This window comes from Canis lupus, chromosome 1 (genome assembly GCF_011100685.1).
Source record: "Canis lupus familiaris isolate Mischka breed German Shepherd chromosome 1, alternate assembly UU_Cfam_GSD_1.0, whole genome shotgun sequence".
NCBI lineage: Eukaryota > Metazoa > Chordata > Mammalia > Carnivora > Canidae > Canis > Canis lupus.
Window position 1 is genome coordinate 40,985,561 of NC_049222.1, and position 9,910 is coordinate 40,995,470.

Here is a 9,910-nt window from a genome sequence, read left to right on the forward strand (position 1 = left end):
TAGGCCTGAAAGACATACAGTGAATGCTTTTGTCAAGTCCCTAACACCAAGGACATGCTATCTTCAGCACCTACTGCCTACGAACCAGGCTTTTTTGCCAATTAATTTAATTGATAAATTCAGGTAGAAAGGGTATCCATCTCCTTAAGGAAGCATTTCCAAAGTGTTGAGTGCAGACCATAGGATGTTCTACACAACCATTAAAGAGACAAAATAGACATGTGTGGGACAGGGAAGGATATCCTTGATTCAGCGATGAGTGAACCAAAGTGTTGAATAGCAGGATAGCCCTCTATGCACATATTAAATGGAAAACAAAGTTCTGTGGGATATACACCACATTGGGTAAAGAGGTGGCCCTTGGAGAGGGAGAGAAGAGAGCAATGGGTGAGCAAGGATGAACTTTCTTTGTGTTCCTATTGACTTTTTTTTTTTAGGATTTAATTTATTTACGACAGAGAGAGCACAAATCCGGAGCAGCAGATGGAGAGGGAGAGAAATACTCCCAGCTGAGCAGGGACCACCACTGGGGCTCCATCCCAGGACCATGGCCCAAGTCGAAAGGCAGACACTCAACAGACTGTGCCACACAGATACCCCTCCTGTTGACTTTTCAATAGGCATTTACCTTTTTGGCAGTTGAGAATCCTTTAGAGAAAGGTTCATGACCCTTGCATCCTGTAGGCCAACACAGAAACTACAATCCTGGAGTACCGAACCACCCAGAAACATTTCACCAGACCTCATGTGCCCACTCCAGGGGGGTGTGCCTTTGCCATCAGGAGCCATTACATTTCCAGTCCCTAGTGTCACCAGCTGAGTCCAAACAACCTGTGCTACTCCAAAACATAACTGGGCTGAGTCCCAAGCCCAGAATCCCTCTTTTTTGCCTGCTTCTGCTGCTCTAGGGGTCCCACCAAGTCCCCAAGGAGGAGCAAGAACTTGAAGTCCAAGAGAGGGTAATGGCTTCAGGCCTAGCCTCACACAATGCCTCCTCCCTCTGACACCTAAATGACAATCCTTTTTTGTTGGTTTGTTTAAGTAGGTCCCTACAGCAGGGCTTGAGCTCACAACTCTAAGATCAAGACCCAAGCTGATATCTAGAGGCACATGCTTAACCCACTGAGCCATCCTGGTGCCCCCGGATGATAGCATTCTTGCTATTGCTTCAGCTTGCAAGCATCGCCTTGGGATGCTTCTTTGAAGGCGCAGTCTCTTTTCTCTCACTGAATCCATCATTGTCCTGCAGCACTGCTCCTTGTCTGACCCGGACTGAAAGTTTCTGTATTGGAGAAGGAAGAACGTGATGGGCCAGCTGGGAAGTTAGGGCACCAAGATGGAGAACTTTCCCGCCACTCTCACAACGGACCTCCACGTCACCACCAGAAGACCCATACTCTCCACCCGGGAACCTCCCAGTTGGGAAGTGCCAATCACCTACTCGCCGCCCCGTGCCCCCTGAACACCGCATACCTCACCGTATATGAACTCATACTCCTGCCTTGAGGTGATCCGACACACCTTCTCCCGCACATACTCGCCTATCACCATATACCTCACCTTTTGGGGGCACAAGCCAAGACTCCACCCCAACTCAATAAAAGAACATTGCCAATTCTCTCCCAGCGCGACTTCCCTGACTCGGGCCACCTCTCCGAGTCACCTAACCTTGCCCATTAGAGCACTCTCGAACCTACTGCCTGGCTCTGCTGTTTTTTTTTTTAATTTCTCCACCGTTCATTTTGGAAAAAACCTAACAGAAAGGCAGGTCCTTTTCATCATTTCCTAAATCTTGTGAGCCAGAAGCTTAGGGTTTTGCCTCTTTCTTTGTTCAGGCATGTCTGTCTGTCTGTCTGTCCTCTGTCTTCCACACGTGTTTTAGTGAGGCTTGTGTATTAACATGACACTGACCAGGAATGCTATTCCCTCTCAGTTCCTGGAGAGCCTAGCCTACTCCCTACTTTTGACTCTTATCACCCCAAGGTGGCAATCCTTCCTTGCACTGCTCCCCTCAACTCTGGATGTGCTGGAATACAGGGCCTTGATTTAGGACTCCTTCGAATCCTCCCATTCTTCTTCACACCTTCTGTTGCTAAGTCCTGCCTTCTTCACAGAAAGAGAATTTTCCAATAGAATTTTCATATTTTGGACTTGGCCAATTGCATCCTTCTGCCTGTTTATGTTGTTTGGCTGACAATATTTTCTATAAACCAGCTGTTAAGTCCAGAGACCTATGATTTGTTTTAGGTTCAATTTTGGTTTTGCAAATCTACTTTTTTTTTTTTTTGTAAGATTTTATTTACTTATTTGTGAGAGACAGAGAGGGAGAGAGAGAGAGAGAGAGGCAGAGACACAGAGAGAGAGAAGCAGGCTCCATGCAGGGAGCCGAAGTGGGATGGATCCTGGGTCTCCAGGGTCATGCCCCAGGCCAAAGGTGGTGCTAAACCACTGGACCACCGGGGCTGCCCTGCAAATCTACTTCTTAGTTGGTGTTGGAAATAAGTATCCCAGTATATTACATCAAATTTGGGGCTGGACCTTCAGGTGGGACCTAGTACACATGAGCACCTGGGGCCTGGAGGCAAAAGATGGTGAGTAGCTATTCAGCTGCTTTGGGATAGACCACATCCACTAGGAAGACCTCAGGGAGCTCTGGAGAAGCAGGAAGCTCAGGACTATCTTCTGTGTTCACTGACAAATTTACATAAGAACAGGTCTACAAAAGAAGCTTTACCTTTGCCTTCTGGATAGTTTTACTTCCCTACCACCTTTCAAATCAGACTTGGTGCTTTATACCTTTTTATGAATTACTGTGCCAACTGAAACAAAGCATCAGAATTACCCTCAAGTTGTGACATTTTTTTCAAGATTTGAGAAGTGAATAATATTTTGATGCAATCTCTATTTTAGTGAGCTATGACCGAACAAAATGCCTCATTTTAGGGCATTGCCCAAATTGCCTATATGGAATGAAAAAAAAAACTCAAAGATCTGAATTTACAGAATTTAAGGGAAGGACCCAAATGACCAAGGAACATCACTTACCACTTTTGCTGTATTGCAGGCAATGCAGAATGGTAGTTGTTATCAGAACATGAAATATCACAAAATAGGACTTCAACCTATAAATCCATGTGATAGTCCTGAGAAGCAGAAAGCAGGATGGGATTAACCTACAGTGATTTCAATGGAGGAAGCCCCCATGAGAAAAGAGAATGAAGCCTGGGGGCATCTAGGAGATCTTTCACATCAAAGTAGTTCAGACCCCAAGTGAAGGAGAGGCAGAGTTTGAATGGTGGCATCATTCACCTCCAACCTGTCTAGGGAAAGTACCACAAGGTCTCAGGAGAGTCCTTAAATAAAGTGGGCCATCAGAGGAGTCCCAGGTCTCCCAGGAAGAGGCCTGTCTTAGTAGGCTCTGTCAGTGGCTGGGAGCAGCCCTAGGGAGAGTGGCCTTGGCTCCTCCACAGCAATGCACTTGAGAGCATAGCCTGGGACCCGTGGTCTAGTGAGCACTCTGTAGTTCTCCAGCCAGCACAGCACAAGCCACATAAACCCTCAGCTTGGGAAAGGATGATGTATTTTTCTAAAATATTAGTATTGTAGGGGAGAAAAAAAAATTTCCCTCTACCCTTTGGAGTTACAGGCTGAGATGCCTGAAATAAGGACAGATTAATGAGAGAAAAAGAAATGTAAATTTATTAATATAGGTATCTCATATACAGATGGGAGAGGCCCAGGGGGAAAAAATAACTCCCAAGGCAGTTTAGAACTGCCTTAAATTCCATCTTCAGAGAGAAAGGGAAGCAGGGATATAGGCCTCTTAGAGGAGAGTGAATAAATGATTTTTAGGAAAGATGACCAGGGCCCTAGAAGGACAGATGGGAGGCGTGAGAGTTTGGGACAAAGCTTGGGTGTAGTGTAGATTTTCAGGACTTGCAGGATCTTCTCCTAAAGTAAAAGCCAGTCCTTCCTAGGATTCTACCTCACAGGTGAAGAAATCAAGGGCAAAGACTTGCCAAGTGCTCATCAATCAGCAGCCAGAACTGGCTACTCTAAGCTCTTTCAGGAGGATGCCTGTGAAAACACTGACCTTAGCTGCCAGTGGATGTTGCCACCAAAACACCCCTGAGGCTCTTCTGTGACTTGCCTCCCACTTTGCAACCTTATTGGCCTGAACAAAACAAACAGACCCATGTGAGCCCACTGCATGTTCCTGCTGAACTATACTTCTCCACGGTAGAGCTTTCTGCTGGGGGATGATCTAACTGGGAGCATTTCTAACCCTGGATGCCCACTGAATACATTTCATGGGTTTGTGAAAAAAGCCACAAAATTTGGCTTCTTGATGCATCTGAATTGGCAAGGTTCTCCTTTTCAACTCTTTTCTTTCAGATTTTATTTCTTTTTAAAGATTTTATTTATTTATTCATGACAGGCACAGAGAGAGAGGCAGAGACACAGGCAGAGGGAGAAAGAAGCAGGCTCCATGCAGGGAGCCGAATGTGGGACTCGATCCCAGGTCTCCAGGATCACACCCAGGACTGAAGGCAGCGCTAAACTGCTGAGCCACCCGGGCTGCCCTAGATTTTGTTTATTTCTTAGAGAGAGAGAGAGAGAGACCATGAGCAGGGGAGAAGGGGCAGAGGGAGACAGAGAAGCAGGCTCTCTGTTGAGCAGGGAGCCTGATGAGGGGCTCAAAACCAGGACCCCAGGATCATCATCTGAGCCAGAGGCAGACACTCAACTGACTGAGCCCCCAGGTGCCCCTATTCAACTCTCTTCTTTCTAGGAATTACTTGATACCTGACTGATACCTTTAATGACACCCTCTGGGACCCTGAGCAGAAAAACCAACAAGGAAGTCATGCCAGACTTTTGACCTACAGATCTCTGAGCTAATGACTGAGTGCCCTTGAAACAGACGAATGGTAGTAATCTGTCACACAGCAATAGAACACTAGTCACATACCTTTAGGCTGTGAGGAGAGGTGCAACTAGAATCAATTAATGATTAAAATAATTTCCCTTAGACTAAGCTCAGCTCCATACTTCCAAACCATGTTCACTTTCCGTATCCACATTTTCAAGCAGGTAGCATAGGATATGTAAACATTGCAATGCATACTGTGGCTCTGGACCTTTGTGTGCAACATCCAGGAGTTCCCACAGCCACTGGTCCCACTTTGAAAGACCAGCAATTGGGGCACCTGGCTGGCTCAGTTGGTAGAGCATCTGCCCCTTGGTCTAGGGTAGTGAGTTCAAGCCTCACCTTATTTGTGGAGCCTGCCTAAAAAATGTATTTTTAAATAAATAAAATATATGTTTAAAAAAGAAAGACTAATAATTACTCAATTATATATGAACCTATAAGAAGATAAAAGTGCCTGAGTTTTGCCAGTGTTTTTATCAAAAGCCCTAGCCTCCTGAGACACACAAATGGATATCATATAAAGATATGATATGCTGGATGATATTTCCCCTGGAAGCATTTTACTCATCAAATACTATGAGTATTAGAAATGAAGCCATTCATCTAACAAGTTGCTCTGTTTCCAGCAGCCAAAGGTTTACAGGGGAAACTTGGACCTTAGGCTAAGCCCAACTTGGGGCTTGAACTGTGCAGGGGGTTACAGGGTGTGGAGGGAGGGTGGGTGTTGCACAGAGCAGGTGGCTTGAGGCGACGGGCGGGGGTGGGGGGGTGGCTCTCGGTCCGGGGCGCCAGGCCCCCTCGGAGCCGGACAGAAGCAAGGGGCCCCGCGGCCCCCCGCGTCACTAGGGGCCCCCCACCCCCGGGGCCCTCCCAGGTGTCCTCGAAGGCTGCTTCGGGCTCCCGCGACCCGCCGGGGACGCCGCGTTTTCGAGCCCTGCACGAGACTGTCAAGGAGGAAGAAAGAACCACGGAAACCGAGAAGCTGCAGGAGAGCACTTCCTTCCGATGAAGGTCTGTGGCGGAGCTGGGCCCGGACCCGAGGCGCCCAGGGCCCCCCGGCCTCTGGCTCCCGCGCCCCCTCCCCTGCCCCCTCCCCCGCCCCCTCCCGCGCCCCCTCCCCCGCCCGGCCTCCTGGGCCCTGCGGACTCCACCCTAAGGCAGTCCGGCCGGCCGCGCTGCTCTCCTGTGACAGTGACACAAATTTATTTGTGGCAGAGGAAAGGTGACTGTGAGGAGAGTGAGGGAACACTGGGGAGAAGGGTTTGGGTGTGAAAAGGAGTAAAACAAAACAAAACAAAAGACTCTCACTTAAAATGGAGTGAGAAGCCCTGAAGGGAGCACCCTCATGCATACATCATTCCTTGCAGGCTGCAGGACCAGAAGGGGCAAGGAAGATCATTCTCACCCTAACCAGGGAAGACGCCTTCACAATGGATTTATCTCCTGCTGTGAAGAAAAAGAAGGGAGGTCTCCCCCTGTCTCAGCAACAGCCCACTAACCACCACTTGCAGCCAATGAGAAATCTCCACACCCTCAAACTCTTGCTCTTTTCCAATGAAGCTTTGTTCAAAATAGCCCGCCCCAAATTCCTCCTAAACCCTAATAAAAGCTGACCTTCCCAGCTTTTTTTCAACTTCCCTATGCTTTGCCATACTATGCTTATCCAAACTGCAATTCCTCTCCTATTCCTGAATAAACTTGTTTCACCAACTGGTTTCTCATAAGGTTGATATGGGTGTGTAGTGGGGCAAGTACACCTTGTGTGAGAGAACTTTGGCGAGTTTTGGTGTGTGTGTGTGTATGTGTGTGTGTTTTGTGTTTCCCCGAGGTGTCTTCAGAGATAATTGTATCTCCCCTGAACAGGTCAGCATGGGGTGGAAGAAGGGGAAGGGGGGTAGTATGTGTCTGTAGAATGAGGAAGTGGGATGCACTGGGCCAGACCATGTATGTAAGAGGAAGTGTCAGGGAAATGTCTATAACAGGAATGTTTCTGGAGATTGCCGTAAAAGTAAGTTGGGATATTTTGTGCGGAAGAATTTCAAAGAAGGTGGGCAGGACTTTGTGTAGAAGGAGTGTGTGTAGAGTGTGAGAAAGCAAAGGTATGAGTGGAGGGGGCAACCAGTGTGTCTTTGCAGAGAGTGCATGTGTGTGTCAGGCAAGCAGGCTTGAGAGTAGGGGAGAAAGGATATGTGGTGAGGGGATGTGTGTGCCCAGTGGTGGAGGGGGTGTTAGGACCTTCTGTACAGAAAGCATGGTGAGGGGGTGACTTGTATGTATGTATGTGGAAGGAGGATGAGTAACAAACAGGAAGACTATGTGGGGGGATGAGTTTATTTGAAGAGTGTTGGGGAGCAGACTGTATGGAGATGGACAGGTTGGAGGGTGGGCAATAGTGTGAAATGCTGTGATGTCAGGGTGCATGCATGTCTGACAATGGAGGTGTCAATGTGGGAAAGGTAGGCTCATTATGTATGACAATTAGTGCATAAGGAACGCTACTAAAGAGGCATGGACAGTGGTCTGCTCCCTCTGATTTGTCCTGCCTTGATTGTCAACAACCTACAATGGTTTTACCATGAAATTGCAATGGAACCAAAATTGGGGGGGGGGGGGACAGCTAAGAAATTGGGTGTGTGGTGACATTCCTTTTTTCCTTTTTGGTTTCATTTTGTGTGTCTGTGAGGTTTTGGGTGGCAGGGAGGGTGGTTGTGGTTTGGCTTGACTCAAGAAACCTCACCCAACCACTGACGTCGCAGTTGCTATGGTTTCCTAGCGTTTGCTCTTATCTTACGCATTAGGTCCCATCCGAGGGAGCGCAGGGAGAGAACGGGTTTGTCCTCCCTCCTAGCGTCGGCTCCTCAGAGAGTCTTGCCTGTTACCTGAGCGATCAGTCCCTTCAATCGTCTCCATCCTAAAACGAGCAGAAGAAACCCACCTCCACCCTCACTAGAAAATAGAGTGTGTGAGGAGAGGAGAGTGCGGAAATGGGGGTGGAGAGGGGCTGGGGGAGGCCAGTAGACAGGAAGTGGGGAGGCAGGGGAGGAAAGAGCCGGGAGAAAGCAGGTGCTGGAAGGGAGGAGGGCGGTCAGAGGTGCCTGCGGGAGCCCTCCACTGCGGGGCGGGGGCAGCATCCAGCCCCTCGCCGCTCCCCAGGGCCGTCTCCCCACCGCTGTTCCCCCACTTTCCTGGGGAGACGTCTTGTTCTCCCTCCGCATCTCCTTCCAATTCCGCTCGCCCTGCTCCCCAGCCCCAGCCCTCGCCCTCTCCACTTTCCCCCTCCTCCCCAGATTTGCGCAGGTCGCCTCCGCGTCCCCCGTCGGTCCTCGGGGCCGCCGCGGCTGGAGAAACCCGAGCGGGACGGGCTGCCCACCCGCCGCCCCCACCCCTTGGACGCCCCCCACCCGGGGGTCCCTCCACCCTGGCGGGGCGCCGTCGGGGAGCAGCAGCCGCGGCCGCGTGGACGGAGAACAGGATTCCGGACCCTGGGCCCCCGCTGGCTGGCGGCTGTGCTGGGCGCACGGGCTGCGGAGGCTCGTTACCCAGCCCTCGGGGCGCCGGGGTGGCTCAGTGCTTGGGCGTCTGCCTCGGGCCCAGGGCGTGATCCCGGGACCCGGCATCCCGTCCCCCATCCGGCTCCCCGCAGCCAGCCTGCTTCTCCCTCTGCCTTGTTTCTGCCTCTCTCCGTGTGCCTCTCATGAATAATAAAATCTTTAAGGAAAACAAACAAACAAACCCAGCGCTGCCGCAGCCCCGCTCCAGGAAATCGCAGAGCGGCTCCCCACGGGCACCCCATCCCCACTCCAGTCCACCCTCCGGGCACCTCAGGGCTGTCCTCCTAGGTCTCCCAAATGTTCTTCTTGGCCGGAAACCAGGCAACTCCCGGGTCCTTAGCATTTATAATATTTGTGTACTTTGCTGCTTAATTTTTAGTAACTGCTAAAGATTAGGTTGCATCAGACATTGTTGTACCCTTTCCTGCACTATTCTCCCAACATAGTTGATGCTTTCCCAAATATTTCTTACATCGACTGTGCTAGAATCAGTGTGTACACTGGGAAAGTCCTCAGTAGGGGCCAGGCATGCTCCTTCGTGTAACTTACAGAAAAATCAGATGGTTCAAGGGAGACATCAGTAAACACTGGGAGAGAGGACACCTCCTCTTCACCCTCCCCAGTCCTGGCTTCCAGAACAATGGTACCTGGTATGACAAGCTCTAGGATTCTGATAACTCCCTTCTTCCCTGTCTTAGTTGGATGATACTGCTCTGAGGAACTACCACAGACTGGGTGGCTTATAAATAACAGAAAACTTTTCCCACAGTTCTGGAGTCTGGGAAGTCCAAATCAAGGCTCTGGCAGGTGTCTGCTGAGGGCTGCTACATGGTTCCTAGTCAGCTATCTTCTACTGTGCCTTCACATTGTAGAAGGATGGAGGGAACTCAGGGTCTTTTTTCCCCTTTACTTAAATTCAATTAATTAAAGTATAGTGTATTACTAGTTTCAGAGGTAGAGTTCAGTGATTCATCACTTGCATAACACCCAGTGATCAGTATATCAAGTGCCTTGCTTAATGTCTATCACCCCAGTTACCTCATTCCTCCAACCCCTCCCCTCCAGCAATCTTCAGTTTATTTCCTAATTAAGAAACACCATAAGTCTTATAGTTTGCCTCCCTCTCTGATTTCATCTTGTTTTATTTTTCCCTCCATTCCCCTATGATCCTCTGGTTTTTTTTCTTAAATTCCACATTTGAGTGAAATCATGTGATAATTGGCTTCTCTGACTGACTTCTTTCACTTAGCATAATACCCTCTAGTTCCATCCACATCCTTGCAAATGGCAGGATTCATTTTTTGATGGCTGAGTAATATTCCATTGTGTATATATACCACCTCTTCTTTAGCCACTCATCAGTCGATGGACATCTGAGCTCTGTCCATAGTTTGGCTATTGTGGACATGGCTGCCATAACCATTAG

The 9,910-nt window shown here is 49.2% G+C and overlaps 1 long non-coding RNA gene across 1 annotated transcript; it reads left to right on the forward strand.

Annotated features, from left to right (window-relative positions):
- The first annotated feature begins 6,045 nt into the window (after positions 1-6,045).
- LOC119875939 lies at positions 6,046-6,643 on the forward strand. Its single transcript, XR_005353075.1, has 2 exons — positions 6,046-6,155; positions 6,301-6,643. It is a non-coding gene; the product is annotated as an uncharacterized LOC119875939 (long non-coding RNA).
- The last annotated feature ends 3,267 nt before the right edge of the window (positions 6,644-9,910 follow it).